Below are 20,674 nucleotides of genomic sequence, written 5' to 3' on the forward strand. Positions count from 1 at the left end.
TGGATGATAACTTTTTCTTTTCTTTTTTTTTTGCTGTTCTCTGTAAATCAGGATGATGATAATTTTTATGAGACAAAATAGTCTATATTTAAAAAGAAATCAAGGCCAAATAAGCCAACATAGTTTGAGTTACATCAAAATGTTAATATAGAGTCACCGAATACACGTTGAAAGGTTGCCATAGTAACCGTAATATTCATGAAATGATTTTAGATACTAGACTCTTGAGTGATGGCATACCTTATTATTTTGCTTTGAGGCATCTTTAATGTGCTTGTTTGTTCTCATATGTTCTCCCCCACTCTGTCTCTCATCTCCTTGGGGGAACAGAAAACAAGAAAGGGACCTGTATCTGATGCATTTCTTTTATTAAAAATAACAGAAATCAATGTTGGCTCATTTAAATAAAAGCATATAATTATTGGTAGGATGAAAGGACAATTCACAGAGTTGAAGGAAATGTGGAAGAAATGGGCTTTATGGGGAAAGGAGTATGGGGCAACTCTGAGGATCTGGGGGGCCATCATCATGGGACAGCCTCTTCAGAACAAGCATAAACATGGGCAGGCTTTTGTCATGTTTAGTTTTGTCTTCCTGTGTTCAGGAGTCAAATTCCAAAGAATCACTGATCTGCTTGGTTCCTGTTTTTTGTTTTGTTTTGAGGCTATGTAGCTCAGGCTGGCTTCAAACTTGCAGTCCTTCTGCCTCAGTCTCCCAAGTGCTGGGGAAAATTTCTGTTTGTACACACACACACACGCGTGCGCGCATGCATGCACACACACTTCTTTTCTCTTATAGAGAGATTCTTATAAGGGTTCACAGTCACTTTGAGATTACAAATCATAAGCCATGGATAATAGATTAGGATGGCCACACAAATATGCTGGTATCAAGTGGAGAAACACATTATGCCTGAATGGCTTCATTTCTTTGTATAGTTTTTGATAAATTTGTCTTTCTCTGAGATTTTCTTGTGTCTTCCTGCTGTCTTCTCTGGTTTCCTTCATTTCTAAATTTTACTTAGTGAATTTCATTCATGAGGGTGTAGATTTTTGTTATGTCCTCTTCCAGGGGTCTCCACTGTGACCTGCCTCAGCATTTTCTCCTTTCCCAGGCAATGTCCAAATGCTACACATTTCCACCTCCCACTTTCCCCTTTCCTCTGTCCTTTTAACTTAGTGCCCTTCTTTTAAGACTAGCTAAATATAAAACAGAAATGTTACAGTACTACTGATTAACAGTGAGTTAACCAATCTAGTGCTAGATTTGGAGGACTTCATTGTTATTCTCAATTCTTCAACCCACCTGGTGTCCCCATCCTTTGTCATGTGACTTTGTGGTTCCTCTCATAGAGATGGAGTGTATTTCCCTGTCCTACTGATGTTAGTATTTGTTATATGATTTGCTTTAGCCCGTGGGATATTAGTAGAAATAGTGATTGCAAAGGCTTTAGATTTGCTTCTGACTTTTGGTTTGCACCACCCTGCCAACTTTGGTAGTACTGGGGTTTGAACTCAGGACATTGCACTTCCTAGGCAGGTTCTCTACCACTTGAATCATGTCCCCAGCACTTGCCTCTTTTGTTTGGTGTTGCCATAAACATATCCCAGGTCTTCTACGATTCCCAGAAGGACTCCATGTCTGGTAGAGCAGAGCTGCCCCCATCCCTTAGTGAGAGCTGTCTCAGCCAGACCTGTAGCTGTATGAATGTGAGAATAAACACTTCCCGTTGCATGGCTCTCGATTGTGGGATACTCTGTTAAGCAACTTTGTGTGTGTGTGTGTGTGTGTGTGTGTGTGTGTGTATGTGGCAATACTTAACTTGTACTTATGGTAGTGAATGAATTTTTACTTAAACTGGAGTATTCTGGAGTTCATGCCTTAGTCCATGTGAATGTTTTATACAGATTAGTGTAGGGTAGAGAGAAAATGCCGGGCAGAAGTTGTCTTGTGGTATTCCTCAGTATGTACCAGGAAAAAAATCCTACCGGTGCTTGTTGGTTTTGCATTCTAAATTACCAATGTTTTTATTAGAAATTGAAGTAGATTTAAAAAAATCTTTATGGTTGCTAGAGATCTTCCCAGCGAAGTACACTTTCACTGTAATTCTAGTATAGCTTAGAGGGTGGCTGTAGTGGTTATAAGCTTGCCAAGACTTTGACAGGCTCTTGAAACTCTGCTTACTATGGTATCCAGCAGATTTCTAGACTGATGTCTTCTTCGGTGGGAAGTTGTCAACCCTTTTTGGGAACTTACCCTGTCTATAAGATTGGCTTTGAGTTCAATACTCTATTTTTGGGGTCCTAAAAAGATTGAGGTTCATTAGAAGTTCCTTCTTTGGGGCAGCAGGCGGTATGTAGAGGAGTGTTCAACTGACACCTGTGACTATCAGAAACTTATATTCTGAGAAGATATCAGGGACTGTGTTTTAAAATCTCTATTGCTTTTATGCTTACAAAAGCACCTGCTTCTTATAAAACAGTTGAACATTACATAAATAAATGACATTGTAAATAAAAGTTCTCAGTAATTCTATATCTCAGAAATAATGACTCCCAATTTCTTCAGATTTTTCTATTCATATACAAACATACATATTTCTTTTACAGAAATAGGACTGCCTAAGAGCTAAGGGCTTCTTGCCCTAGTTTCTAGGTAGCAATATGTCACACACCTCTGTCCTTGTTACTCAATAGTCTAGTTTGATTTTTTTCTTAGTTTTTGAATTTTCCTCACAGAACTGTTTGTAAAGTGATTCTCTTTGAGACATAATCTTATTCTCTTCTAGACTCATCATAAAAACACAATTATTTACAAATGCTAAAAACAATAAAAACTTGGAAGAAAAAAATTTAAAAAGACAACCAAAATCAACTTTAAAAAGTTCATATGATAAAAATTCATATTCTTTGCTCAGGAGTGGGCCTCAGTGTGAGCCAAATTTTTGCTTTTCCTTTAGACACCATTTTTACACTTTAGTATAAATCCTTAGTAGAAATTAGACATTAGGGAAGGAACTGTTAGAAGCCTGTGATGGTGACAGTAGTAAGAAGTGACAGATGCCATTCTGACTTTGAAGTGGGATTCAGAACAAATCATTTCAAAAGAACTGTTTCAAAGAGTTTACAAAGAGAGTATAATCCAGAGGCTTTCAGTATAGAAGCAACAGACCAGTAATTCCTCCAGATTTCTAAAATGGTCCCTATGGGAGAGCCGATGTTCTTACTGACGGTCCTGAGTCACAAGGAAAGACTCATTACTGCCCGCTCCCTTGAAACAGGAAAATTGCCATGCATTTTAGGAAAAGTTGGACTTCAGCATGTAAAATTTAAAAAATGTTTCAAGGACAAGATTCAGCTAGTTGGGTTGCTCCTTCTTATTGAATTAACCCAGTTGTAGTCAGGGGTGGTCATTCTTTTTATGTAAGGAGATATTGTTGCATGGGAGTGGGTTGTATATTTTTCATCATCTTTTTGGCTTATTTCTCACATATAGGGAAGTCAGTTATTTAGATAATTTATTTTGTAGCTAGCTTTTCAGTTAATGTTCGATTTTTAGTTCTGATAGTTTGGCAGTTGATTTACTGAAGTTTCTAGGTAGATTATCATATGATAATTTTTTTCCTTTCAGATAGTTATACTTACTTCCTTTTATTGTCTCTCCTCAAATCCCCATTTGCTAAAATATCCAAACAACTTAAATAATAGCTGTCATAGTGGATCGCCCTGTGTTGATCCTAAAACTAATAGCCATACATGAAAGGGATGTGATTTTTCATTTTCTTATTCTATTCAGGAGTATTTTTGTTAAATCAAGGAAATTGTTTCCTAAGTTTTAATGCCCTGGAATGAATTACAGAATGTGGAAATTATCTGTACCTTGGAAGTGTTGTGGCAATATAGTAAGAGGAGAAGCCAAGCGACACTCAGAGGAATGGAGAACTCAGATTTTAATTTTACGCTAGCAGGCCCAGACGTGTACCTGTGTCTGAGCCCTGAACAAAGGATTCACAGGATATTTAAAAGGCAGTGCAGGGCATCAGGTTACAAGGAATGTGCTCTCCCATAAAGTAGGGCTAGTAGTGGATTAGAGACCTAAGGTTTAGATAAGAACAGCAGGGGAGTCCTGCTTTGGAAAGTTTATTTACAAGTGGAGACAAAGAAAGGCAGGAATGGGTGCTTATCTCTGCATGATGCCTTTCATCTCGGTCCCGAACTTTTGCATGGCTCTAATGGGCATTTCCTCACAGGTCTGTCCGAGGTTACAGCTTTTAATTGACAGTTTACCATGTTTTACAACCCTGTTTCAAGGCTATCTTCCTCTTCAGAAGTATATTCATTTCAAATTATGTCAACTGGTGTGTGTAAGAAAATTACAAAAATCCTTCTTCAGAAAGAAAGAAAATTATAAGAAGAGAAATACATTTTATCCTCTAAGAATAGAAGTCAATTTATCAGTAAAGTGCTTGTTAGCTAGAATTTGAAAGCCTGCAAATTAAAGCCAAATACGTTTGCTTTTGCAAATGCTTTTGCTCTGCTTTTTTTTTTTTTTGAAGTAGAGTCTTACTTTTTGCTCACACTGACCTGGGAGGGAATCTTATTTATGCTTTCTGCAGTAGCTGGGATGACAGGTATGTACCACTGTACCTAGCTATTAGTTTAGATAGGGGCCTTCTAACTTTTTGCCCAGAGTGGCCTCGAACTCCAGTGCTCTGGATTTCTGATTTCAGCCACTAGTGTCCAGTGGTAAATTATATTATTTTAATAGTGTTTTTCTTCAAGTGTCAGGCTACTAATTGTGCAAATGTTCATGGGTCAAAACACTGTGCTTAGATATAACATTACTTCTGCCACCTACTGACACAAGTGTGACACAGAACCACACCTGCAATGCCTCCAGGGCAGTGTAATTGTGATTTTTATGAAGAGGAATAATGAATAGCTTGAATGTTCAGTGATTTCTTTTGTTGTTATTGTGCTGGAGGTTGAAGCCAGGGCCTCATGCATGCCAAGTGTGTGCTCCACCACTTAGCCACACCCCCAGCACATGTTCAGTGATGCAAATGATTCACAGTAAATGTCTGAGACTTTGTTAAAGGTGAATTATAACCAACATTTATACAAAAACATATTGGATTTATTCCTCAACCCTATGCTTTTCCTCCTCCAGTCACTCCTTCCCATTGAGAAACACCCCACTCAATCTAGCTTCTTCTTTTCCTCCATTTGCCCTCCCCAGCTCTAAACTTGAGGGCCACTGAAGCCACTCACAGGCCACTCAGCTGGCTGAATTGGGTTTTTTGTCTTTTTTAGGGAAATGAAGCACACCTAGGATGGAGCTGCCAACCTTCCCACTCTGCCCCGTCCCATTTCCCTGCCCATCCTCCCAGGAGGGAGCTAAGGGATTACTCTCCATGCTCTCTGGGTCACCTCCCCTGTGCCTGAAATGTTACATGATGGATGACTCACAGGTGACAGGCTAGACTCAGGGCTGTGTAGGCCAGGACAGAGGAGGACACTGGGTGCTAGAGCTCTGTGGTGCTGGGACCTGAGCTTCTGGAAACTGCTCTGTGCATGCTTCCTCACAACCGAGCAGGCCCATAAAGCCCCGTGGGGGTGGAGGATATTGCAGAGGACAGTGGTGTGGCCTACAGACCTTACTGGGTGCTGCACTACAGCTGCAGATCTGATGAGAGGTGGAGGGCTGTTATGGGTGAATGCTTGTGTCTCCCTCCCCCAGTTCATATGTTGAAGCCCTAATCCCCAGTGTGATGGTGTTTGGAGCTGGGGCCTTTGCGAGACAATAGGGTTCAGATTAGGTCATGAGGGTGGGATCCTTATATAGAATTAGTGCTCTTTATAGAAGAGCATTACAGAAGAGCCCTCTCTCCCCATGCACATGCATCAAGCAAAGGCCATGTGAACCCACAGTGAGAAGGAAGCTGTCTACAAGCTAGGAAGAGAGCCCTACCAAGAACCAAGTCTTCTGGCACCTTGACTTTGGACTTCCCAGTAACCAGAATGATGAGAAACAAATGTGTTATTTGAGCCACCTGGTCTTTGATACTTTGTCTAAGTATCAAAGCTGTCTAAGACAAGGGCCATCCCACACAGCAGAACATGAAGTGAAACTCTGCTGGCTCTATGTTTTTGAACAATAGGCGCTTTCTAAAGTTTAAGTTCCTATCCCTGTACCTATAATAATTTTAATTTTTTACAAATTCACTATTATGATGTATATTTTTGGTTTAAATGTTAATGTTTATATATTTCTTTATTAAAAGGCCATGGCATAAGCACACATTACCCTATTTGTAAAAAGCCTCAGGAAGAATTTTGCTATAGCTTCAGATGATTTTAAATTGATCTCCCATACTTAACCTACTTTTTTTTTTTGGATGGTACTAGGGTTTGAGCTCAGGGCCTCATACTTGCTAGGTAGGCACTCTACCGCTTGGGCCACTTTACCAGCCCATTTTTTGTGTTGGGTATTTTTGAGATAGGGTCTCATAAACTATTTCCCCAGGTTGGCTTTGAACTGTGACCCTCCTGCTCTCTGCTGCCTCAGAATCTAGGATTATACCCATGAGCCACTGGTATCTGGCTTGACCTACTTTTATCTCTTCCTCCTTCCTATTCTTTCTTTTTACTATTATTATATTTTAATGAAACTAGTTAAAATAAGTTCACCCAGCTCTGGATAATTTAGAAATTGATGTATATGCTTATGTATTTCTTTATACTATGTGTTTTTTTTTTTTTTTACAAAAATATGACTTTTCAATTACATCTGTGGTTACCTGAACTTTCATGTTGACAGGACTATAGTGGTCACTGCAATCTTTTCATCCTGGGTGTATCTATGCTCTGGTTTCCGTGTTTTGGCTGGAGGAAGCTATCTGAGGAGTTTCCCTGGAAGGCTATGTGGGTGATGAGATCTGAGGCTTGCACATCTCAGCTGTCATGTTGTTTTTCATGGAAAACACAACTTGACTGGTGGGGAATTTGTGTGTGTGTGTGTGTGTGTGTGTGTGTGTGTGTGTGTGTGTGTGTTTTGGCAAAGGTTAGCTTGACATTTTTTTTCTTTGTAGGTAACTTTATTTTTGCTTCCCAGATGCTACATGAATAAATTTCTTACCTTGGAATTCAGTATTTGCATCCTTGCATTTCTGGATGTTGGTCTGTTGTCATTAATTCCACCTGTTCCTAATGAGCCCTTTTCATCTAAGGATATAATTAGTTTTTCAGTTCAGGCAAGTTTTTTTTTTTTTTTCTTTTTAAGATTGTTGCTTTTCTATTTGTTCTTTATTTAGCACATAAATTAAATGTTGGGTGCTGGTCTCTGCTCTCAGTTTTCCTTATTTTCTTTCTCATAATTTTACCTGTTTCCCTTCTTTAACTTTCTGAGAAATGTCTCAGTCATTACTGATTTAATTTTCTGCTGTGTTGACTCTACTCTGTAATCCTTCCAGTTCTTGTTAAGCTTCTGTCCTCATACAACGAGAATCACAACTTTCCTTCCTGCTCTCATCTCTTTTTAGTTTGTCCTGGTCTCAGTGAGATGCTTTTCCAATGCAGATGATTGCTTAACATCTTGTCCCTGATGTGTCCACATGTCCATTGGGCAAGGGCAACACAGCAGAGCACTCCCTCCCTCCCAGGCCAGGCTGATGGACCAGGAATGGACATTTGAACTAAAGAGGCTTCATCTTTCAAGAACCTGAAAAAGAAAACGGAAAAGCAGGCAGATCATTTAAGGATTACCGTTTCATAGCATTCATTTTTTGAAGTTTATCTTTAACCATTTAATAATAAAAACATAAAAATTATACATATTATAGGAATACCATATAATGGTTTGACTTATATGTATATTGTACAATGTTTGAATCAAGTTAAGCTTATGTATCTCCTCAAAAATCTATAACTTCTTTATGGTGAAAGCTTTAAAAATCCTTTCATCTAGCTTTTTGAAATGAATGGCAGTACATCTCGTTATTTATACTCACCATCCTGTGCAATAGCTCCTCAGAGCTTGTTACTCCTGTCTCACTGTAACTTAGTAATCTTTGATCAACCTTTCCCTATCTCCTCCCGGCTTACTCTCCCCAGCCTCTAGTAATTACCATTCTAACTCTTAACTCTGATGAGATCAGCTCTTTTAGATTCCACATATGAGGGAAATTGTGTGCTTCTTGTCCTCCCGTGCCTGGTTTAGTTCACTTAACATAATATTCTCCAATTCTATTTGTGTTGTTGCAAATGAACAGAATTTATTTTTTCATGGTAGAATAGTATTCCATTGTGTGTAGGAATGCATTTTCCTTACGCATTCATCAGTTGATGGCCACTTACATTGTTTTCATTTTGTGGCTGTTATGAATAGTTCTGTAGTAAACATGAGAATGCAGATATTTCTGAGATACTAATTTTATTTCTTTTGTATATCTACCCAGTAGTGGGATTGCTGGATCATATGGTAGGCCTCCTTTTAATTTTTCGGGGAATCTCCACACTATTTTCCATAATGGTTGTGCTAATTTACATTCCACTAACAGTGAGTAAGGCTTCCTTTTTCTCCAAATCTTTGCCAACATGTGTACTCTTTAGTCTTTTTGATAATAGATACTGCGGTGAGGTGGTGTACCATTGTGGTTTTGATTTCCCCTTCCGTTGTGATTAGAGGTGTTGACCATTTTTGCACATACAAGTTGGACATTTCATGTCTTTTTTGAGAAATGTCTATTTAGGTCTATTGCCCTTTTTTAAAATCAGTTTTCTTCTTTTTTTTTCTGTCTAATTTTTAGAGTTACTCATACACATGTAATTCCTTTTTTCCCCCAGAACTCAATGAGAGTAGATGTGTAGGGAACACTTACTTGGATATACAAGAACCAGTGCACTTAAAACTCTCAGCTTATTTTATTGCCTTAATTTTGACTCTGGACCCCATTCTATTAGATTGGTGGGAAATTTACTTAATTTTTAAATATGGCCTTTTCCATTCCAGGTTGGTAGAAGAGGGTCTTACAGACCTTGAGGTGTGTGTTCTAGGCCTTGGTTCTCCATCTGCACTGATATCTCTGGGCCATCTGGCATTGAACCTTCAGGTTCTGAGTTCTGCTGTTTCTGTGCCAGGCATGGAGCAGGCAGCTCTTTGGCACACCCAAGAACCTTTTAGGGATTTCTGTGCTGACTCTAGGCTTGACCAGGGAAAGGGCTCTGGTCTTAACTACATGAAGAATTACTGGACTTCTGACCCCTCTGGCAGGCTTTTGGGAGTCTCTTGGTCTCTATCTCTCCTCTCTTGGCAGTATTGGGGTTTGAACTCAGACTTTGCGCTTGCTAGGCAGGCACTCTACCACTTGAGCCAAGCCTTTAGCCCTGGGAGTCTCTTGGTCTGAGGAAACTCACACCTTCCAGTCCCCTCAGAGCAATTTTTCTCTCAGGACATATGGCAAGTCTTTTAACTGTCTTAGGGTTTGGAGCCACAGGGAAACATGGTAGCAACTCCTACTTCCTGCCACCAACCTCTGCAAGGAAGCACAAAGCCTGCTATTGCTGAAACAAATGAGAAAATTTTTAACAGGTCTTGTTATGCTACTTTATTTCCTCTGGATTTCTGTGTTCTTTTACAGTATTAGATTTAAGAAATAGGCTTTCTTACCTCATTGTGACAATGTTTCTCCTTACTGAAACTTGATCTGAGATTCTACCCGAGACTGGTGTTTATCCTCAAAATACGTAAGTGTATTTTTTGGGTGGAATTTTCACTTTCCACTTGGATGCATTTAGGATCTTCCTCCTAGATTAGAGCTGGAGGCTGTTTCCCTGGCTCAGCAATGGGACAGCCTGAGGGGAGTATGCAGGTTGTTAAGCCTGGGGCAGTCTTGGCAGGACATATGGCACAGTTGTCTCTTAGGAAATGATGATGCCAGGAGCCAGACTTGCTGTGGCTGGGCTTCTCCCTGTCCATGATATTTGGGAAGAGCCCCCCACTCTTCCTGGAAACGGCCGATCCCTACCAAGCCTCTTCTGGGCAGTGTCTTGAGTGGTCTCAGGGCTGTCCTTGCCATACTTGGAAGATGTGCCTCCTTCTTCCACTGCTATTCATGGTTGGAGTTTATGCCCTGGGGCCCCCAGCCCTCCTTCCTTCCTGGTCCATTGAGGGGAAGCTCCTCTAGAGGAAAGGGTTCTTTAGGGGATTCAGCTCTCCTTCACTCAAACTAATTTTCTGTGGACAGGTTGGCTCTTGGCTCCTGCCCTCTCTCTTCATTCTGGTCACCATTCTCACTATTTCAGAACTTCCTGGCTTGTGGATTATACCTTTCCTTAGTGTCAAGCACTAATGAGATTGTCCTAGTTTTATATTTCTTTAGTCAGTTAGACACCTATGTGCTGATGATCTCCATCTGTTTTTTCAGTTGAATGTGTTTCCCCTCCTCCTCCACCAGTGTCTGTTGCCTTTAATTAACATCTAAATAGATAACACATTCTTTTATAATATCAAAATGTTTGTGAACAAATCAAGTACATTTTTTTTGCAAGTGCCTAAGAATTAGTGGTTCCAGTCAAGTTCATCTAAGGTTTTAAGCATAGGTGGCTGTGCAACCAGGGTGTGGTCAGTGTTTGGGGACCAAGGTAAATATCTGCAATCTGTGTTTCCTGTTATTTCTTCTTTGTACTACTTTGTTGATCATGTGATGCTGCAGAATGGTTCTCTTCTTCAATTCTTCTGATTTAATTTGGATTTTCTCTCCTTTTTTCAAGTACTGTGAATTACTTTATTTTATTTTTTGATACTGGGTTTGAACTCAAGGCCTCAAACTTGCTAGGTGGGCACTCTACCACTCGAGCCATGCCCACAGCCCTTCAGTACTGGGGCTTGAACTCAGGATCTTGTTGTGCATGCTAGCAAGTGCTCTCCCAATTGAGCTATGTCTTTAGCCCAGGCTAAAGAAGCTGATGAACAAGCTGATGAAGCCTTGAACGCTTCATCTTCTTGCCTTAGTCTCCTGAGTAGCTGGGATTACAAGTTTTGGTAAGCCACCATGCCCAGCTTTGATCTGGATTCTATTTATCAATCTATAGCCTCCCAAAGTGATAGAAACTGGAGTGGGACTGGGAACAGAGAGGTATCAAGTATCAGGAAACGTATTGTCAGTTGGCATCCTCACCACACCTGGAAACTCATTACTTTGAAAGTAACTTAATGGTACCCTTATGCTTATGAAATGAGGCTGGCACTATGTTTGGAATAACACTTTATAGTCAGTGGTTTTCCATATAGTAGTTCATTAAAAATACTCCTCTCAAACCTGATTGTGCTGGTCTGGTGTCAGAGTGAAGTAAAACCTCCTCACTGGCTCAGTGTCTCTGCAGATGTAGGGATGAATCCAGAGGATTCTAAAAGCAAGGTTGCAGGGAGCCTTTCAATGTGACCTATACGGTGTTGGCTTCAGACAGCTTTCATACTTACGCTGTTGGCTCTGGAACCCTCCCTCACAGGTGAGGTCCTGTCTGGGGCTTCTCTAAGCATCGTCGTGCTTAACTGACCTGTGTAATGCAAACATACTGTTAGTGAAAGAACAAGCTGAGTATAGAAATGAAATGGAGGAAGGTGACAATTCAGGTTCCCCCACCAGGCTTAATTGTGCCTGAACTTTCAGAGATTCTTGGGGAAGGGCGAGGGCAAGCACATAAGGTGTTGTGAATTGGGTTCATTCTTATTATCCTTGCTTGTGAAGATTTCTTTTTTAGTATCAGTAATTGTAATCAACATTTATAAGTGATTATTCTGTGCATTACTTGAACTATTTCTTTTATTTCTTACAATCTATAAATAAGACTATTATTGTTCTCATTTTACAGATAAGGCTTAAAGAAGTTGGGTAACTGGACAAAGGTCAAGTAGCCAATAAATTGCAAGCAGAGCCTGATTTCTGCCCAGAAAGCCTGGGTAAGATCTTTTCCTGTTAAGCACTAGACCATTTCTGGGACATAAGTAATCTCAATATCATTCTGTTTGATTTGACCTTCATTATTTTCTCCTCTGACTTGCTTAATATTTATACCAAAAGCCTGGTTTTCTCATTGCCTGCCTACATAAGTCCTCTTTGAGCTTTTGTTTCCCAGTTCTCTATAAAATGAGGAGACTCTGCTGATCAACCTTTAAGCTCCTTTCTAAGACTCAAATTTTCAGTCTCTTGACTCTTGACAGCATTCTGAAGGTGTAGGGTATCTTTAAGATTGCTGCTAAGGAAATGCAAATTAAAACCACACTAAGATTCCACCTCACCCCTGTTAGAATAGCCATCATCAGCAACACCACAAACAACAGGTGGTGGCGAGGATGCTGGGGTGGAGGGGAAGTAACCCTCTTACACTGCTGGTGGGAATGTAAACTAGTACAACCACTCTGGAAAAAAATTTGGAGGCTACTTAAAAAGCTAAACATTGATCTACCATTTGATCCAGCAATACCACTCTTGGGGATATACCCAAAAGACTGTGACACAGGTTACTCCAGAGGCACCTGCACACCCATGTTTATTGCGGCACTATTCACAATAGCCAAGTTATGGAAACAGCCAAGATGCCCCAGCACTGATGAATGGATTAAGAAAATGTGGTATCTATACACAATGGAATTTTATGCAGCCATGAAGAAGAACAAAATGTTATCATTCGCTGGTAAATGGATGGAATTGGAGAACATCATTCTGAGTGAGGTTAGCCTGGCCCAAAAGACCAAAAATCATATGTTCTCCCTCATATGCGGACATTAGATCAAGGGCAAACACAACAAGGGGATTGGACTTTGAGCACATGATAAAAGCGAGAGCACACAAGGGATGGGTGAGGATAGGTAAGACACCTAAAAAATTAGTTAGCATTTGTTGCCCTCAACGCAGAAAAACACAGATACTTTAAAGCAACTGAGGTCAGTAGGAGAAGGGGGCCAGGAACTAGAGAAAAGGTTAGTTCAAGAAGAATTAACCTAGAAGGCAACACACACGCACAGGAAATCAATGTGAGTCAATGCCCTGTATAGCTATCCTTATCTCAACCAGCAAAACCCCTTGTCCCTTCCTATTATTGCTTATACTTTCTCTACAACAAAATTAGAGATAAGGGCAAAGTAGTTTCTGCCGGGTATCGAGGGGGGGGGAGAGGGAGGGGGTGGGGGGGTAAGGGTGGGGGTGGGGGGAAGGGGGAAACATTGTATGCACATATGAATAATAAAAAATTAAAAAAAAATTGCTGCTAAAATCATGCCAAAGACAAGCTTTAGGCCTGCAAAAGTAACTATGTCTAGTTGAACTCAACAGAATGTTATTTGGGGTTATCACTGGGTGGTGCAATGGTGGTAATTTTAAAATGATTGTATTCTTTTTTGGCTAGTCTGGTTTTAAATTTTTCTTATATATATTTGTATGATAAAGATATTAAAAGTTTAGAAAGTCGTGATTCCATACTGTGGGCTGGTAGCCCACATTCAACCCTTGACTTTGTTGAGTAACAAAAAATGAGATGTGATGTTAGTTCCCTAAGATATAAGATTAAAAATATTAAAAATTTAAATTATGGTAAAATATATGTAGCAAAATCTATCATTTTAATCACATTTAAGTATGCGGCTCAGTAATATTGACTACATTCATATTGTGGTAGGATCAGTGTCAGTTGTAAAACTGAGCCTCTAACCCCATTAACAACTCCTAATTTCCTCTGTCCTAGCCCTAGTAACCAGCACCAGGTGGAATCAAGTTATGGACTGGCTTTATTTCATGTAGCATAATGTTATTGAAGTTCATCCATGTTGTTGCATGTGTCAGAGTTTCCTTCCTTTTTAAAGGTGAGGATTATTCCATTGTATATATACATATCGCATTTTGCTTTATCCATTCATTTTTTTGATGGACACTGGGTTGCTTCTATTTTTGGTTATTGTGATTAATGCTTAATTGTTTTAAAATTGGGGCTGGTGCTCAAATCAGAAAATAACGAAGTAAATCTCTGTGTCATTTGAGCACACTGACTCTTGGGAGTCCTTTAATGAGATCTATGTAAATGATTTCTGGGTTTTGGTAAAGTGCCTAGCACCTGTTAGTTCTTACTGTTGTACAGAATCATACATACATGTCAAATGGATTGAGTAAGAGAATAAAGACGATTGAAAAAATAAATAGAGATTTAGAAACAGAGATTTAGAATTATCCAAGAAATAATGACCAAGTGTCCTCTTTATGTAAGAAAGCATAGATTGAGAGGGAAAGTATTCTTTACCACAAATATTAAAAATTATTTTGAAATAATTTCAAATTTACAGGAGAGTTGTAAGGATAATGAGGAGTCTATAAGCCCATTGCCTGGCTTCACCTAACATTAGCATCTTATGCAGTCATAGTACAGTGTCAAAACTAGGGAACTGACATTGGTACACCAATACCCACTAAACTGCAGAATTCACCTGGATTTTACCCATTTTCCCACTAATGTCCTTTGTCTTCCAGGATCCAATCCAGGTTATCATGTTTATTTATCTGTAAAGGTTTTTAATTAGCAGACTAAAAGGACTGTATACTATTAGGTCTCAGAGAGTGCTTGTCACTAGACACTGGAAGTATTGTTTAGAACAAGTTTGAAATTCATCCCTTTTCCCACTAGTATTCTATGCCAAGAGTTCTTCTCAACTCTGTGAGAATACTTTTTTTTTTTTTCCTTGGTGTGGGCAATACAAGGAGCCCAAGTCAGGGAAGGCTAGAAAAGGCCATCCACCCAAATGGCCTCTCATGTCACTGAAGTTCATCTTACATAACTATTTCTTATTTTCTTTTACACTTGCACAAGGCATCTACAGTATAAGTCACAGTAAGAAAATTGTTTTAAGAACATACAGATTGCAAAATGGATTTCTTTTTTCTCCCTAATGGCAGACTCATGATTTTAAAATTATAATGATTTAGGAAGCTTAAGAGTATGAGTTTTGCATTGTATGCACGTATGAATAAAAAAAAGAGTATGAGTTTTGAAACCCATATCTTTCTTTTTTGCTCATATAAACTGCATTTTTATTATAAAAAATTAACGAAAATTGTCATTTAATTCTCAAGTTTGAAACAATTGCTCCTGCAGAGCTGTGCACTTCAAATTGAAAATGAAAGGTACAATTATACCGTAAGTGGTGGCAGGAAAGGGATCACAAGGAGAGGCCATCAGCACACACCACTTTGCTGTTCAGAGGCTTATGTGTGTGTGATTTGTGTGGCGTAGTTATCTTGTATGTGTGGAGTATTTGTGTATCTGTGGTTAAGTGTGTGTTTTTCTTGTGTTGGGAGAGACATATGTGTATAAGTGTGTTGTTTGCATGTATGGTTATAGTATATTTTTATGTGATGAATTTGTGTGTGCTGCATGTGTGTAGTGTAGAATATATTATTTGTGAGCTATGTATGTGTGTGTGTGTGTGTGTGTTCTTGTGTAGAGGAGCTTAGAATTTTTGTTTTAAAAATATATCTATATTGAGGTCAATTGGTAAAGTCTTTTCAAATGTTTCATCTCCCCAGAAATCATTTGGTAGGTGTTTTCTTTTTTTTTTTTATTGTTTTATTATTCATATGTGCATACAAGGCTTGGGTCATTTCTCCCCCCTGCCCCTACCCCCTCCCTTACCACCCACTCTGCCCCCTCCCTCTCTCCCCCACCCCCTCAATAACCAGCATAAACTATTTTGCCCTTATCTCTGATTTTTTTGAAGAGAGAGTATAGGCAAAAATAGGAAGGAACAAGTGTTCCTGGTTGAGATAAGGATAGCTATACAGGGAGTTGACTCACATTAATTTCCTGTACGTGTGTGTTGCCTTCTAGGTTAATTCTTTTTGATCTAACCTTTTCTCTAGTTCCTGGTCCCCTTTTCCTATTGGCCTCTGTTGCTTTTAAGATATCTGCTTTAGTTTCTCTGAGTTTAGGGCAACAAATATTAGCTAATTTTTTAGGTGTCTTACCTATCCTCATCCCTCCCTTGTGTGCTCTCGCTTTTATCATGTACTCAAAGTCCAATCCCCTTGTTGTGTTTGCCCTTGATCTAATGTCCACATATGAGGGAGAACATATGATTTTTGGTCTTTTGGGCCAGGCTAACCTCACTCAGAATGATGTTCTCCAATTCCATCCATTTACCAGCAAATGATAACATTTCGTTCTTCTTCATGGCTGCATAAAATTCCATTATGTATAGATACCACATTTTCTTAATCCATTCATCAATGGTGGGGCATCTTGGCTGTTTCCATAACTTGGCTATTGTGAATAGTGCCGCAATAAACATGGGTGTGCAGGTGCCTCTGGAGTAACCTGTGTCACATTCTTTTGGGTGTATCCCCAAGAGTGGTATTGCTGGATCAAATGGTAGATCAATGTTTAGCTTTTTAAGTAGCCTCCAGATTTTTTTCCAGAGTGGTTGTACTAGTTTACATTCCCACCAACAGTGTAAGAGGGTTCCTTTTTCCCCGAATCCTCGCCACCACCTGTTGTTTGTGGTGTTGCTAATGATGGCTATTCTAACAGGGATGAGGTGGAATCTTAGTGTGGTTTTAATTTGCATTTCCTTTATTGCTAGAGATGGTGAGCATTTTTTCATGTGTTTTTTGGCCATTTGAATTTCTTCTTTTGAGAAAGTTCTGTTTGGTAGGTGTTTTCTTATGCCCATATGTTTGTTTTTTAGGAGGAAACTTCAAATATTATCATCTAGGTTAAAGTGAAAGTGTAATTTCAGCTATTGCTGTAGTTTAATTTAGCAAATAAAGGCACTTCAGCAGCAATCATCTTGCCCTTCAGAGGTGGTGGTGTGGGATGATGTCTTTCCTTTAGCATCTATCCCCATGGGGCCTGTCTCACCCTGGGAAGATAGTGCTGTTTAGAGGCAAAGAATGGAAGCTCTTGATAGCTCTCCTGGATCCAAATGCTGGCTCCACCACCTAGGTAAGGTCTTCGCCTTGATCAGTTTCCTAGTCTTTGAAAATGGGTAATGACAGCACCTTCCTTCTAGGGATCTGGGGAGACCTGAGATGATGCTGTAAACATAGGGGTCAGAACACATTAAGTATTTAGTAAGCACACTTTGATGATGGAGTGTTCTTGTTTGGATATAGCTGTATCTCTATTGGTATATAGAGCCATTAGGATAATTTCTTCCAAAAGTTATTGTGAATTTATAGTCACCAGTTTCTATTGTGGGTTCCACATCTGCAAATTCAAATAACCATAAATGTTGCTGCTGTACTGAACACATACAGACATTTTTCTTGTCATTATTCCCTAAACAATATAGTATAATAAGTATTTATATTACATGAAGCATTAATCTAGAGACGATTTAAAGTATAGGAGAGGATATGTGTACATTATATGGAAATATTACAGCATTTTATGAGACTTAAGCCTCCTTGGATTTTGGTATCCTCTGAGGAGCAGTGATGTTTCTGGGCCAAATGCCTGCAGAATCCTGAAGAATGACTACCTTCCATTTGGCCTAGCTAAGCTGATTAGATGCATGAGTAGCCTTTCAGCTCCTTGTAATCTGCTCTCTTGGTAGAATAAATAACATATCATATAATGAATATTCAAAAGGGTTTTGAAGATGTCAATGGGTCTAGGTATGGTCTATGTTGGAGCAAATGCCCCCTGAGCAAAAGTGCTGTTACTCCCAGTATGAAACTAGCCTCCCCATCTTTTTCCTTGCTGGACTAGGTATCTCAGTAATGGAGAAAGATGCTCTGAGATCATTAAATACAACAACAGCAATCCCTCCCTCCAGCATATTATATAAGTCACTTTGACCCTGCAGTTATATGGTTCAATTGTAGGTAAAATTCAAATTTTGTCTCTGTTATTTTTGAGCCCCCATGTAAACATTAATGTCTGAGCAAAGTGCCTATTGGGAGGCTCAGGATGCTGAAATGCAGAGTGTAGATGTAGAGTGTCTGTTGTGATGTGTTCATTCCCTTTTGTCTTTCTGTCCTGTTGAACAAGAAGGATCCTGAGATCTTCTGGTGTAAAGAATGCAGATCATGGATTCATTTGTGTATGGGTCTGGGGCGGGGGGTGACAAGGAAACACCTACAGAAACTCAAAGTCTTGCACCTTTATAGCAGTGCAGCTCCTGCAACAGAGTTGTAAGGATGTGGATGCTGGCCAGAGCCAGCTGGAAGGATGCCAATGAGAACAACTGCTGTGTCCACCACACCAACACCTACTGTGGCCCCTGGTCTTCGTAGTTAGTACTGGTTTTTAAAATTGCTGTTGGGACTCTAAAGTTGATACAGGAAAGAGTAGGAACTACTCTGGAGTTAGTAGGTATAGGTAAGAACTTTCTCAACGAAACCCCAGCAGAACAGCAACTAAGAGATAGCATAGATAAATGGGACCTCATAAAGCTAAAAAGCTTCTGTTCATCAAAAGAAATGGTCTCTAAACTGAAAAGAACACCCACAGAGTGGGAGAAAATATTTGCCAGCTATACATCAGACAAAGGACTGATAACCAGAATATATAGGGAACTTAAAAAACTAAATTCTCCCAAAACTAATGATCCAATAAAGAAATGGGCAAGTGAACTAAACAGAACTTTCTCAAAAGAAGAAATTCAAATGGCCAAAAAACACATGAGGAAATGTTCACCATCTCTAGCAATAAAGGAAATGCAAATTAAAATCACACTAAGATTCCACCTCACCCCTGTTAGAATAGCCATTATTAGCAACACCACAAACAACAGGTGTTGGCGAGGATGCGGGGAAAAAGGAACCCTCTTACACTGTTGGTGGGAATGTAAACTAGTACAGCCACTCTGGAAAAAAATTTGGAGGCTACTTAAAAAGCTAAACATTGATCTACCATTTGATCCAGCAATACCACTCTTGGGGATATACCCAAAAGACTGTGACACAGGTTACTCCAGAGGCACCTGCACATCCATGTTTATAAGAGAGAGTATAAGCAATAATAGGAAGGACCAAGGGTTTTTGCTAGTTGAGATAAGGATAACTATTCAGGGAGTTGACTTGCATTGCTTTCCTGTGCATGTGTTTTACCTTCTAAATTAATTCTTCTCGAACTAACCTTTTCTCTAGTTCCTGATTCCCTTTTTATTTATTTTATTTTAAAAATTTTATTCATTTATTCATATGTGCATACATTGTTTGGGCCATTTCTTCCCTCTACCCCCCACCCCTCCTCGCTTCCAGGCAGAATTTGTTCTGCCTTTATCTCTAATTTTGTTGAAGAGAAAACATAAGCAATAATAAGAAAGACAAAGAGTTTTTTGCTAGGTGAGATAAAGATAACTATACAGAGTAACTTCTGCTTTCTTGTTTCTAACAAATCGTTGTTCCCTTTCTGAAAGGGTAGTGAAATTTTTCTCTAGACCCCAGTTTATTCATTCAGAACCAAAATGTGGTACTGGTATTGAAACCTGTGAATTCAAAATGTTAGTGAGTGAATGTACTAAGTGCTTCCCCTCCACATGTGTTTGAGGACATATGAAGGGATGCTATACATGGACCTGCTTATAATCATGTTAGAGAGACAATATCAACATACAGGTAAGTATTAATCTTTATAATCAGCCTGCACCAAGGGACTGAAGTGACATACAATAAAAGATAGCTGTATAAATGTTACAATAATGATAAAAGACCAGGTCATGTAATAGGGATATAATTAAAAAGAAAACTCAGAGGACAGAGTGTGTGCTTAGTATGTGTGAGGCCCTGGGTTCAATCTCCAACATGAGAAAAAAAAGAAAAAAAAAGGAACCTAGTTTAAGACAAGTAATTAGGCTTGAATACAAAATTTAGAGTTGAGCTTTCTGGAAGTTAAGAAAAAAGGAAAATGTGATGAGTTACATAATTTCCATGTTTATTTAGAGGATGCACATCAGTTGCAAACAACAGAATATTTGTTTTCTTAGCATGTCCTGTGTATAAAAAGAGAATTTATTTATTTATTTGTGTGTACATATTGTGTTCCAGGTACCATGGATATGAAGATGTGCAAGACAAACAAATGCCCTGTCTTCATGGGGTTTATGGTTTGGTATAGAGAGAAAATCAACAAACAAATCAGTAAATAAAGAAATGCCAGACAGTGAGGAGAGCTCTGAAGACAAATGAAGTGGATTTAATGGAACAGAGAGTATTGGGAAGGCAGGCAGAAGGTGTCCTGAGTAGGGGACATTTGAAGAAGACACATGAATGATAAGCCATATAAAGAACATTTCAGGAGGGGAACAGAAAACTCCAAGACCCAGAGTTAGGAAAGATACTTGGAATATTTGTGAAACAACTATGGGACTGGAGGGGACTTGTACATTGTAGGGATACAATGGCTTGGAACAGGTAGGAGGTGAGGATGAAGAAGTAGCCACATATGGCTTTGTAGAGATTTGGATTTTGACTCCTAAGTGTGACTGGAGAGCCATTGGAAGGTTTCTTTAAAATATTTTTTTAGTTTTAAGAGGGGATTCATTGTGACAATTACAAATAGGCTTACATTGTACATTGGTTAAATCACCCCCACGATCTCTCCATTGGAAGTTTTAAGCAGAGTTAATGTCACTTCAAATGAGTCTAATTTTCCCTGGCTGCTATATGGAGACTAAACTACAGGGGGCA

At 39.2% G+C, this 20,674-nt stretch overlaps 1 non-coding gene across 1 annotated transcript; it reads right to left on the minus strand.

Annotated features, from left to right (window-relative positions):
- Positions 1-4,779: 4,779 nt before the first annotated feature.
- Positions 4,780-4,905, minus strand: LOC141416027 (small nucleolar RNA SNORA17). Its single transcript, XR_012440955.1, has one exon. It is a non-coding gene; the product is annotated as a small nucleolar RNA SNORA17 (small nucleolar RNA).
- Between the last annotated feature and the right edge of the window lie 15,769 nt (positions 4,906-20,674).

This window comes from Castor canadensis, chromosome 13, assembly GCF_047511655.1.
Source record: "Castor canadensis chromosome 13, mCasCan1.hap1v2, whole genome shotgun sequence".
In the NCBI taxonomy this organism is placed as follows: Eukaryota; Metazoa; Chordata; class Mammalia; order Rodentia; family Castoridae; genus Castor; species Castor canadensis.